The sequence below is a fragment of the Schistocerca nitens genome, chromosome 7 (assembly GCF_023898315.1).
Source record: "Schistocerca nitens isolate TAMUIC-IGC-003100 chromosome 7, iqSchNite1.1, whole genome shotgun sequence".
Lineage (NCBI taxonomy): Eukaryota > Metazoa > Arthropoda > Insecta > Orthoptera > Acrididae > Schistocerca > Schistocerca nitens.
Window position 1 is genome coordinate 388,902,620 of NC_064620.1, and position 13,663 is coordinate 388,916,282.

Sequence of the window (13,663 nt, forward strand, 5' to 3'; positions counted from 1 at the left end):
CCGGTGCGTAATACTGTATGGAGAAGGCGTTCCTCGTAACCTCTCTTGCAGAGAGGCTGAAATGCTTATCATCTGCATGTCCAAGCATGTAGTACACTTCAGGCAAATTTGAAGTTTGTTCCGAGGTACTTTCATGAGCTCAAGGCAATGTATCACACAAACGGATCATGAGGACAAGCGCACAGAGACATTTAAACAGTCGTTCTTCCCGCACTTTATTTGGAGATGAACCGAGACAAAGTCGTAATATGTGATACTTCGGGAAGGACCCTCTGCCGTGCACTTCAGAGTGGTTTCCAATGTACTGATGTTGATTATTCTGTAAAATAACGAGGAATGAACGAGATATAATTCGGTGTACAAGCAAATCTAAATTTAGTTTCCTGATCAGCGTCTTCCTGTGGCGAACGATTTTGCATAGGCAGCTGTTGCAGCGCTGGACATGCTCTGCAGCGAAGGCGCCCGAGAACGACCAATGCACAGCCTTCGTGCGTGACGCCAGGCTGACGTCATTATGCAGCGCGCATGCGCAGTAATCGCCAGCGCTGCGCGTAGACTGTAGGTGGTCGGTGGAGGGAAGGAGGAGAACTGAGCCAACACCGACTGAGCGGGAGGAGTAAAAACAAGGAAAACACAAGGGCAGCGCTAGCGAAAGACAGCCGGCTGCGCTCCCGACTGGCCGCCGTGGCACGTCGGAACCGTGTGGTGTAATATCTTTGCTTCTAGCGGCCAAGCGTAGCCAAGCAGTGCAGCGTCTAATGTAAACAAGGAACTTTTGACGCCGCAGTTTCGTGACCTCCCCAGCCAGGCGTTGCTGCAGCTTGGGGTAAGTACGAACATGCAGGACTTACATCGTTTGTAGAACCAACCACATACCCTTGTTAAATATTTGGTGTTTGTGTTTGCCATGTACTCCGCCACATAATGTTTTGTCTTTACCAAAGGTTACATTGTTGTTGAGGACCAGCATAGTAAAAACTAAAGAGAGTGCTGATTTCAGATGGGAAACCCTCGTAACGTACTGTCTTCCTTCATTGTTTCATATTTCGATGTGTATTCTTTGTCTTAGGAGTAAAAAAATTGAGGTGGAAAGACGCTTAGGTTGTAAGTTTTCTAAATAACTGACGAAGATGTTGCTGGCTATGCATGTGCGGCTTCTTACTGTTACGGAGTACGTGCTACGGTTAAGAAACTTTCCTTGTGTTTCCAAATAAGATCATAACTCAGAGCATCACCTTGTGTATTATCTTGCAAAACGTCAACCTGTTTCGCATTTTGTAGGTAACCAAGAAAAATGTTCAATCTTTATCAGTATATTCAGTAATTACTGCACTTCTCTGGCCTCAGTATTTTTATTGTGCTACACTGATGCACTTGCAAACAAAAAGATACATTCCACCTGGTTCGTCCATATATGGTTGTTATGTGAAGGAACATAAATGTAGTGGTATGGACCTTGTAATAGATGATGTAGTATTGTTTTCACAACAATAGTCACCTCTTATAGATTTGTAAGTTCAGTTGCTATTTTACAGTTCACGACAGCGTAGATACACAAGTAACGTATTTTTTAGTTTTGCGTTAGCTCGAAGAGGCTCTTCTTTTGCTTCGCTAATTCTGTGTCAACACTGAAAACGTTGCAGGAAGTATTTCATACATTATGTTTCACTAGAAAAAATGGTTCAAATGGCTCTGAACACTATGGGACTCACTGCTGAGGTCATAAGTCCCCTAGAACTTAGAACTACTTAAACCTAACTAACATAAGGACATCTCACACATCCATGCCCGAGGCAGGATTCGAACCCGCGACCTTAGCGGTCGCGCGGTTCCAGACTGTAGCGCCTAGAACCGCTCGGCCACTCCGGCCGGCGTTTCACTAGAATTATATATTTCAGGATAAGAGAACTGTGTATTCAGCCATTTATGAAATATTCAGACTTAATTAAAATGTGAATTCGGTTAAATAAAGAACTAAGTTTGAAGAACCAACCCAGCAGTTACCTAGACGATCGAGGAAAAACGCCTAAATCTTACACAGGAGCGCCAGCATCGGCACGTATTGGAAGCGAATTTCACAACTCCTATGGAAAGACGGTGTCAACATATTTTAGCCAGTGTTTAAGAAATGGCGTTTCACTTACCCAACCTTTTCACTGGAGAAGATATGAGCATGCTCAGTCATTTATGAAACGCGTAGTCTTCGTCGAAATGTAAATTTAATTACGTGTTCTTATAAATAGCAAGTAAATGGAGAATCAAGCCAGCAATCGCATGAAGATGATCAAGAGAAACCATCTGAAATCTTAGACAGTCTCTCCAGCATAAGGAAGGGTTAATATCACAATTCCTCTGGAATGAGAACTACCAATGTAGATAAGCGAACATCATTCTTTTCACACATTGTTCCATTTTTTTTTGTCAAAGTGCGCCATTCTACTCTTAAGTCACGCTAAAAAAGACACGGCTGTTTTCAGTATTTAGCAGATCTGTTCAAGTCACACTCATAATCTTAACACTGTTGTTCGACACGGCAATGACTTCCAGAGGCTTAAGATTCAGAAGATACGGTGCAGATCCTCCACAAAACGCGACTTTTGGTTCTATTCAGTACGGCATTGGCGGTATGGATGTGGCACTAGCATCGACGTGGACGTCACCAAATATTGGAGCGTATTATTGATGACTAGATGTCTCAGGCTCTGTAAAACCATTCTACCAGACCTTTCCGATTAGATTGTGGTGTTGGAATTATCAGATCCTGTACGGAACGTCACATACACAGAAGAGCAATTAACACGTTCTCTGTTTGTCTTTGTTAAAAGCTTCTCAAATTGATTTGAGACGATCTTGCAATACAAGATTTGCACAAGTGCCGATATTATTTGGACATTGGACAATGTGTAGCTTATGGAAGACGCCTCTACGATTGCTACACATCACGTGTAGGGACGACGGCGCAGGTGTAGCTACGCTGCCGTCGCGCTAGGGCTCGTGCTTCATTATTTTTAGTTTGGCGGCTGAAGTCAGCGACCCCGCCGGGGACCGAACCCACAGCCTTGAGCAGGGCAGCCCTCGCCAGCCAGCTGCCCGCTCTGCGCATCCAGGCTCGCGTTAGCAACTCAGCTCGGGTCCTGTGCTCCGTTACTTGTTATTCTACTATTTCTTTTTCTCCACGACTGAAAACTGAAAATTTCGTGTAGTACATAGTTTGTCTTTCTTCTAAAATAAGTCGTAAGGTCAATATTGCCTCAGGTGTTCCAACATTTCTACGGAATGTTGACTGGAATACTCTCTTTCAAATTCTAAAGGTGGCAGGGGTAAAATACAGGGAGCGAAAGGCTATTTACAATTTGTACAGAAGCCAGATGGCAGTTATAAGAGTCGAGGGGCATGAAAGGGAAGCAGTGGTTTGGAAGGGAGTTAGACAGGGTTGCAGCCTCTCCACGATGTTATTCAATCTGTATATTCAGCAAGCAGTAAAGGCAACAAAAGAAAAATTCGGAGTAGGTATTAATATCCATGGAGAAGAAATAACAACTTTGAGGTTCGCCGATGACACTGTAATTCTGTCGGAGACAGCAAAGGACCTGGAAGAGCAACTGAACGGAATGGACAGTGTCTTGAAAGGAGGGTATAAGATGAACACCAACAAAAGCAAAACGGGGATAATGGAATGAAGTCGAATTAAATCAGTTGATGCTGAGGGTATTAGATTAGGAAATGAGATGCTTAAAGTAGTAAAGGAATTTTGCTATTTGGGGAGCACAATAACTGATAACTGATGAGGGTCGAAGTAGAGACGATATAAAATGTAGACTGGCAATGGCAAGGAAAGCGTTTCTGAAGAAGAGAAATTTGTTAACATCGAGTATAGATTTAAGTGTCAGGAACTCGTTTCTGAAAGTATTTGTATGGAGTGTAGCCATGTATGGAAGTGAAACATGGACGATAAATAATTTAGACAAGAAGAGAATAGAAACTTTCGAAATGTGGTGCTACAGAAGAATGCTGAAAATTAGATGGGTAGATCACGTAACTAATGAGGAGGTGTTGAATTGAATTGGGGAGAAGAGGAGTTTGTGGCACAACTTGACTAGAAGAAGGGACCGGTTGGCAGGACATGTTCTGAGGCATCAAGGGATCACAAATTTAGTATTGGAGGGCAGCGTGGAGGGTAAAAATCGTAGAGGGAGACCAAGAGATGCATACACTAAGCAGATTCATAAGGATGTAGGTTGCAGTAAGTACTGAAAGATGAAAAAGCTTGAAAGGTGGCTACACTGAGTCACAGCGCCGGAGATTGCGCCAGAGTTTTATTCCGCCGCCTCCACTGGCAGTGCTTGTTGAGAAGTTCCCGTGGGCAGTGCTTGCTGAGAGGATGTTGATAGCTGTACTGTTTGAGGCCATGTCGTGTGCAGTTGTTTTGATGGGCTAGACAGCAGATGTTGTTCGAATGGGGATGTTGTAATGATCAGAGTGTATTTTTCGTCAATATATGAAGGTAAAAAACATTTTTTTTTTAAGTTTCCTAACTAACCATGTCTCTTGGTCACAGGTTCAGTCAACAAAGCATCTGGCTTGTGTTCATGTATTAGAGTGTAATTCTGGCTTCTATGTGCAATTATAGTATTTCTGTTTTTTTTTATTACTTCAGTGTAAATGGTGTTTAAAATATCTTGTATTATTGAGGAAGAACCGTGCCAGATGTGTACGTTGTAAACTTAACTCTGAAAATTTTTGTACTATCACGTGATCTCTTTCTTCCTGTTTCTATCCTGTTCCTTTTGTCTGATTTCTATTGAAATTAATCTAATATTGTGAGCATTCAAAATCGGTTGTACTTCTTCTCTAATTTCTTTCTTTAATTCATCTTTCATGTTTTTAAAACATGTCACTATTCGTGAGTCTAACTGTGTTTCCATTGTTCCCATATCTGTTTTAATTGTTCCTATTTGTGAGTCTAACGGTGTTGCCAAAGTTCCCATCTCTGTTTTTAATTCAGATCCTAACTGTGATCCCTAAATTTAATATTGCACTCAACTGCCCCATATTAACTGGTTCGAAATTCTTTTCAGCCCTAACATTTCCCGCAAAACCAACTTCTTTCGTCATAGCTGTAAAGCTATCTGTGTTCGATACTATTCCAGAATCTTCTATCGTTAATCTCGTATTCTGAAAATTATTTGATTGTGAAAAATTTTGAACTGGTTCCGGACTATTTTCCCTGCTTATTAAATTATTTTCTACTTCATTATTCATCATACTGTTCTCCTGTGTTGGCGAGTTCGCCATGTCAACAATTTCGTCATTCTGACTATCCATCATTTTTGCCTTTTTCATCGATCGCGTAGTCATTTACAAAACATACAAAATTCTTCACTATACGAAAATTACACACAATGACACTTTATCTCCAACAATACCATTCACACGAAATGCTTCCCGACAAACACGATTAACGAACAATTGAAATCTTCATAATTGCACAAAATTGTCAAACCCGTATACAAGACATCAAAAATTAAATTCTGCAAAAATACCATTAGAAGAAAGACAAGACAACTACAAATGTTCAATTACCAAATCTCCACATGAAATATAGACTACAATTACTAAACTACAAATTACTATAACAATACTACTGTCTGCTATTTTTACTATCAAAAGAATTCCAAGGGACGATCCGAAGCAGCAGTCGCCACGTGCATGAGGGCTTAATTATGTCGAATGCAAATAATTTTTTTATTTTTAGTAGCTGTCTGTCCGGTTACTCAGTCTCGAAACCGGTTGGCCCTGACTAGTATTAGTACGCAATCTGACTGCATAGAATAACAACAAAGAATGAAAGGAAACTTCCGTTAACACAATTAATTAATTAAGTCCCCAGCAACTATAAAATCTACGAAACAACAAAGCACAAGTGTAACTGTTCTGTGTGTGGAAGTGTGATTCAACGTACACATCTGGCACGGTTCTTCCTCAATAATACAAGATAGTTTAAACACCATTTACACTGATGTAATTAAAAAAACAAATACTATAATTGCACATAGAAACCAGAATTACACTCTAATACATGAACACAAGCCAGATGCTTTGTTGACTGAACCTGTGACCAAGAGACATTGTTAGTTAGGAATTTTAAAAAAATTAAAAAAATGTTTTTACCTTCATATATTGACGAAAAATACACTGATCATTACAACATCCCCATTCGAACAACATCTGCTGTCTAGCCCATCAAAACAACTGCACACGACATGGCCTCAAACAGTACAGCTATCAACATCCTCTCAGCAAGCACTGCCCACGGGAACTTCTCAACAAGCACTGCCAGTGGAGGCGGCGGAATAAAACTCTGGCGCATGTCTTCGTTATGACTCGAACAACAAAAGTGTCGTGTGATAATAGGAGGAAGCATAAGGTTTGCTGATGATAGGGTCTTGCTAGGTGGAAATGAAGTGACAATTAAAAATATGTTTAAAGAACTGAACACCAGCTGTGATTATTATGAAAGGAAGATGAATATGAGGAAGACTAAAGCATTGATTTTTACAAGGCAACGAAGGAAGATAAAAATGAAAATCTGTGCTAGGTTGAAACAAGCTGATAACTTCATGGGCTTAGGATGCATTAACTACCAGTAATATGACATGTAATCTAGAAATAAAACCAAGGCTAGCTGTAGCAAAATAAATGTTATACAGAAGGAGCAATACTTCATGGTACCAGTAAATAAACTATTATTATTACTTTAATGTTCTGGCACTTGGGTCATCGTAATTCGTCTTCTTGCTTCCGAATATTTATTTATTTAACCTGATCAGATTAGGGCCATCAGGCCCTCTCTTACATCGGACCAGTGTTCCACACATGCAGCATTTCACAATCGGAGTTATATTATGACAATAGTTTAAATAATAAAATTAGATTACTCTAGTGACAGTATGAATCAAGAGTAATGACTAAGATCTAATAAAGCAAATGCTGGCAGTATTTTTACTACAGGTGCTATACATACAAATTATGATAAAAGCAATAATAATAACAGTAAAAAAATCAAATCAAATAATAATGATAAACATGAGAAAAATTGGCAATAGTAATGAAGATTTGTGCAGACGTACATTAATATCTTGGTGTGTAAAGTAGATGTTTACTAGTATAGCGAGTTTTGGGGAAGGGAGATTTAAGGAGGGGGAAAGAGGGAAGTAATGAGGTGAAGTGCATTCGTGTACAGAGGAAGGCATTACTGTTGCTTAAGTAGATACGCCATTAACTGTTTTTTGAAACCGGACATGTTTTTAAGTTCTCTAACATAACGAGGGAGGTTATTCCAGAGTCGGGTTCCCACTACTGTAAAGGTCTTGGAGGAGGTGACTGAGCGATGCAGTGGAACAGAGAGGATTTTATTATGATGGGAACGTGTGTTTCTGTCATGTTGTTCCGACATAAGCGTTAAGGACGAGGAGAGATATGAGAGACAGTGTATATTTATAAGGCAGTAGCTGAGACAGAGTGTATGGAAAACTCTGCGTTTGTCTGCACGCAGCCAGGACAATTTTGCATACGCTGTTGAAATGTGATCAAAAAGTCGAACGTCACAGATATATCGGACGCAGGCATTCATGACCAGTTCCAGACGACGCGAATTATGCAGTGTTGTTATGTCTGAACTGCAATCACTTAATTTTGTACACTCTTTCAAATGTTCTTTCTTCATGGTCGAACCAATCTCGTGACACAGACCACGTCCTGGGGACGACAAGATGGAGATCTTTTTCAGTTTGGCGACCAAGCAGGAAGAGATTAGTGAAGCGTTTTGCATGGAGTGTTGCCCTGTATGGTGCCGAAACATGAACACTGCGCCAGAGACAGGAGAAACACTTAGAGATTAAGGAGATGCGGATCTGGGGAAAAATGGAGGGTGTAAATGGACAGATAAAACGTATGAGGTTGTGTTACAAAGCGTGGACGAAAAAAGACATGTTGGAAACAGTTAAGAGGAAGAAAAGGAACGGCTAGGACAGTGGATTAGGAGAGACTGCATAATAAAGAATGCAGCAAAGGACTAGTGACTGGGAAGAGCGCCAGAGGACGAAAAAGATACCAGTTAGCTGACAACATCAAAATAAATGCCTTACTCACAGCTACGAAAAGGATCGCAGAGAACCTGGAGGACTGCGGAATATTGAACTTGCAGTGATGGACTGACCTAATGGCCATAACACATCATCATCGTCGTCGTCGTCAAAATGACTCGAGCAAAACACTGTGTGGACAACACGCAATACCCGTGGAATTTAAAGTGCTTCATACGCGTTCTGGAGATGGATTCTAATTGGGATACAGAAGTGTAACCCCGAAAATTACAACATCCTGGTTGTATACGGTTTCAAGAAGGTCTTCGTACCCCTGTTAAGGAACGAAATCCATTCACAAAAGAACAACTGAGCTTTGAGTCCCAGAGTCAACATTGCGCGGGCACTCTAAAAAGAGATCTGAAAGTGAAAGGATTAGGATTGATGTTCGTGAAAGGAATTGCGTGACAACAGCCAGGAGCAGCGAGTTGTTGCTTGCCGTTGTTTTGTGGCACAGCTTCTACGGGCCACGTCGCGCTCAAGAGTGTATTTTCGGATGAATGTGCGATATAATGCATTTCAGGCTAGAGGAATGTGGCTTCCTGATCTAAGGAAAATCCCCGTAACGTTCAAGTGTTGGAAAGGAGCCCGCCTCATGTTATGATATTGGCCGAGATGACATCGTGTGAGGCCTGTTGCTGCATCTAGATCTATGATGAGCAAATGCAACCAGTGTGCAGTGAGTCAATGCGTGGGTAAGCGTCTCTGAACTCAGCAGTGAGGATCACGGTGGCTTGCTTTTGAGTGTGCGCTAGCGCAGGACTCGCTAGTAAGGATTCTGCATTTGTTCATAATGGGTGAGGTTGGAGTTGTAAAAATCAAAGCTAAAATATCGTCTCAGCCAACTTTTTACAATGTAAAACGACCAGAATTTACGCTTTTCGAAGGTCAAGCTTCATCTTTAGAATCACAGTGCAAGAAACGTCTTGAGGGCGTCCAATTTAAAACAAAAGCAATAAAAATAATAAAATAACGTGCCTACTATCCTTGCAGCCGTGTCTTCTTAAACTATGCATCCACATCGCTGTCAACTGGTAAAATAGATTAAAATGGAATGGCGTATGTTGTCCGTAAGTACTGGCAGCGTCACAGCGTCCACAGCTCATATACGTTCCTGAAAGCTATATCCTGCAGACAATCACAGAAGTAACGTGGGTGAGCTCTTCATGAATGTAAACATGAAATCAAAGAGGTACGAAGAAACAAAGATGATGTATAAGCATCAAATCCCGTCATGGGCAGAAAGCTAGCAGTATACTGTAAAGTCGCTAAATATTTACCGATACTAAGTTTTTCATAAACTTTGCAGAGAGTTTTTTAAATCTGCAATTATTTTGCGACTTTATATTATACTGCCATGCTTCTGTTCATGACGGAATTAAGTTTCCGAGCTACCCTACACGATTAAACATCATCGTTGTTTCTCCAGTGTCTCTTTGATTTCATGTTTACGTTCACGAACAGCACACACTTGCGTTACTTCTGTGTTTGTCTGTGGGATGTACATTTGATGGATGTACATCTTAAGAATATCCGGCTGCAAGGGAGGTAGTCACGTTATTCTGTTATTTTTATTGCTCTTGTTTATGTTTTATATTGATCGTTCTTACACGTTTATCGGTCAGTAATTCTGAAGATGAAGGCTTGACCTTCGAAACGCGTAAATTGTAGTGTTTTTTATGCTGTAAAAATAGGCTGTTGAACCAACATTGCCGGCCGCGGTGGTCTCGCGGTTCTAGGCGCGCAGTCCGGAACCGTGCGACCGCTACGGTCGCAGGTTCGAATCCTGCCTCGGGCATGGATGTGTGTGATGTCCTTAGGTTAGTTAGGTTTAAGTAGTTCTAAGTTCTAGGGGACTGATAACCACAGCAGTTGAGTCCCATAGTGCTCAGAGCCATTTGAACCAACATTTTTACATTGTTAGTGAGGAGTCTTCGCGAGTGGTCGCAAAAAGGCAAATGGTATGCTGAATTTTGAACATTTACGCGTACATAGGAAACGTCGTTTAAGACTGAAACTTTCATGAAAGTTGATGTTGTACTCGGATCTCGTGGCATGATTTATGAGTTTCATTCAATAATACCTTTCGACAAAGGATATAATAAATGAGTAGTTGTTTCTCAACCCATTGTGGTTAATGAACTTCACTTAAGTGATCATTAAATCCTGCTAATGATGAAACATTCCATCGATGACAAGAACAAGAATGATTATCAATGGAGAGAGACAGTGCGGGCGGAACGCTTTCGATCACTATGCCAGTGTTTGTAACATATTTTCTTGAAGGACACGTGAATGGATATTCTTATTTGGTTTGCTGCAACCGTGGTTCTCCAGCACACTCTACTTTTCAGTTACGTGAATTTCTTGATGAACAGTTTCGAGGCCGACTTATTAGGCGAGGCTATCTAGCAGCTTTGAATCGGCCATCAGGTTCAAAAATGGTTCAAATGGCTCTGAGCACTATGGGACTCAACTGCTGAGGTCATTAGTCCCCTAGAACGTAGAACTAGTTAAACCTAACTAACCTAAGAACATCACACACATCCATGCCCGAGGCAGGATTCGAACCTGCGACCGTAGCGGTCCCGCGGTTCCAGACAGCAGCGCCAGAACCGCGCGGCCACTCCGGCCGGCCTGGGCCATCAGGAAGACCGGACATTACCACGGAAGGCAGTTCACTATGGGGAATGATCAAGTCACATGTTACTCAACGGTAGTACAAGACTAGTGAAGAATTGCGCAAAAGTGTTATTAATTATACATGTATGCTGATTAACTCTTAGTAAGAAGTCTTCATTCCATTCTCCTATAACACCACGCTTCAGAGGCTTCCAATCATTCCATTTCTGTCTTTCCCACTGTCCAAGTTTTCTACTTACACAGGGCTATGTTTCATTCATGGCTTACTGTGAATCTGGTCTCGAGATTTGTAATTTTGGACATTAGTGGCTGTTTCTTTTTATAGAACTCTCAATTACGTTGTGCAATGCTTGTTATTTTGTGTTCTTCTTTTATCTATTCTACTTCCTAGGTAGCAAAATTCGTCTAACTTTTTAAGACTCTCTTGCTCAAGTTTATTAAAGTGGGTAACACCCTTTGGACGCAAGAAAAATAGGTGACGTTCGTGATTTTTTCAAATAAAATAAAAAGTAATGCTAGATCTGATAGTATACTTTTACTCCTTACAGTTTCGTCCTTAAGAAATCATTTTTGTGTCCACAATAGACATTGCCTGTAACTGCTGCACCAGGTTGAAGGACCTCTTGCAGTTGGAACACTGCATTGGGCTGGTATCAAAATAATTTTGAATAAGTCATTTTCAATATATTTCCTAACAGCTTATGTAGGCTAACTGAAAAATATGAAATTCTAAAAAAATTATGACTTGCTAAAACAAATGTCATTTTCTTCGCCCATGTAATCGAGACAAAAGCGTGCACCGAAAATAGACTTTTGAAGATTAAAACGGCTACGCATGCTGATAAAGAACCCAATTTATAATGCCGTCATGAAATTCCGATCAAAATCGTGTATACCGTTCTCTAGTTATGTTTCCCTCCAATTTGAAAAATATTATTTCGAGTTTTGGTTTACACAGTTAATTAAACATACCTCAGGTCAGCGATCTCTTGACCATACAGCAACCTTCTCTGTAAAGTGATCCCCGAGACACTTCTTCAGAAATCGCCTTCTAACTCAATTACGGAATTTCTGGCGAACCTGCGATGAATAAAATTGATATCCCAGAGAAAATTTTAAGAAAAAATTGACTTTTTGGAAATTTAAACGATATTGTGTCAATGCAGCACTGAAATTGCTGCCATTCACATGAAACAGGTTCACTAACAGCAGAGATTTCAGTTTTGTAGCTATTGAATTAGAGAGCCGGGCGACTGAAACTGGGATTCGTGTGAGGTTGTTGTGAATGTCTTATATGGAAATTGATACGACCAGATTATCGATTCTTGAGGAAATGACTTAGACATTCCAGTAACTAACAGTCCAAAGTTTAAATAAGCAGCTAATCCACAATACAGCACAGTCTCTGTAGTAGACGAAAATTTCTTCATTCCAAAGCAGCATTTGAAGTTAGAAATAGGGTAAAAGCAGCACCAACTCTGGAGGCAGGGTTGGCAAAGGAACTATCTGCTCATGCCGTGTTGCAATAGCAACGGAAGATTTGTGAACAAATGCGTTATTCCGGTGCATTTCGTGGTTGCTTCTGCTTCAATTCATGACGCAAACAGTCCGTCAACTTTCCGTAATAACAGCGGAGCAGTATTACGCCATTTTTCCAAATAATTAATCAGTCATGATGAAGAGCATGACTTCTAAAGCACAATAGCCACCAATTTTCCCATCGAATAATGTGATTTTCGTTAGTTCCAGTACATTGTCATCTTCTTCACTCCTTTGTTTCAACCAAATTTGCCTTCAGGTTGTCATAGCGGAACTACGCTTCATCTAGTCACATAACGATAATATAAATTTATCGGATTATGATTCAACTGTTTTGAATGTAGCCTCTTCAAGTGCGTTTATCATAGTAACAAAACAAGTCAGTGCCCAAAATATTCGTAGTTATTTCGTATGCAGAACTTGATCCACCATATTACGCCCGAACAGTATGAGATTCTTCCCATTTCAAAAGTTTCATGAATTTTAATGCGATTGGTCTGTTACCATTCCTTCGACTCTTTATTCAGTAAAAACCTGTGTGGTGTCCAGGACGTAATAAATATGCTGCGCTCGTACAACACTATTTTGTTACGAATGGGCAATGGCAACCAAAAGCAAATCAATGGAAGAAATGCTAGCATACGACCTGAATATCCTAGCGTTTTGAATATCCTCGTGAAACACTAAAAGCAACTGGACACCTATTAGAGGACATTAACATTGAATGTCTTGAAATCTGCTGCGGACACTCTGAATGAGGTGTCTGAATGTCTGTAGAGGAACGGCAGCCCATTCTTTTTCAGTAACCGAAACCAGACACCAGTCCACTTCACGAGCGTTATTGTACACAGTCCATTTCCTCAGAGAGGTTGCTTTATGACAGGGACCATTGTCTACTGATACAGCCATCGACTACCAACTGTTCCTCTACTGTACGCAAAACGCAGTGCTGTAAAATGTGGTCATAGCCTTTCACATGTACATCTACATCCATACTCCGCAAGCCACCTTGCGACGTGTGGCAGAGGGTACCTTTTGCACCACTCTCACTGCCCCCCTTTCTTGTTCCAGTCGCGAATGGTTCGCGGGAAGAACGGTAAGCGGTAAGCCTCCGTGTGAGCTCGAATCTCTCTATCTTCATGATGTTTTAGCGAGATATACCAGGTGATCAAAAAGTCAGTATAAACTTGAAAACTGTTATATCCTAGCCAGTAATGCCAACCGAGCCCGCTGCCAAAAAGGTTGGCAGCACCAAAGTCCGGACGCCGTCCGCATAAGCAGCGCCAGCGATACAGGAAATCGCCGCAAGTCTGCGCGCGCCGCCGCTGGCTTCTGGC

General features: G+C 41.0%; 1 protein-coding gene across 2 annotated transcripts in view; it reads left to right on the forward strand.

The window, feature by feature from the left end:
- Positions 1-631: 631 nt before the first annotated feature.
- LOC126194711 (uncharacterized) overlaps positions 632-13,663 on the forward strand; it is a 965,948-nt gene continuing 952,916 nt past the window's right edge. For both annotated transcript variants that reach the window (XM_049932947.1, XM_049932949.1), the window contains exon 1: positions 632-826. The gene's annotated coding sequence lies outside the window, so the exon portion shown is untranslated. The remainder of the gene's footprint in view (positions 827-13,663) is intronic.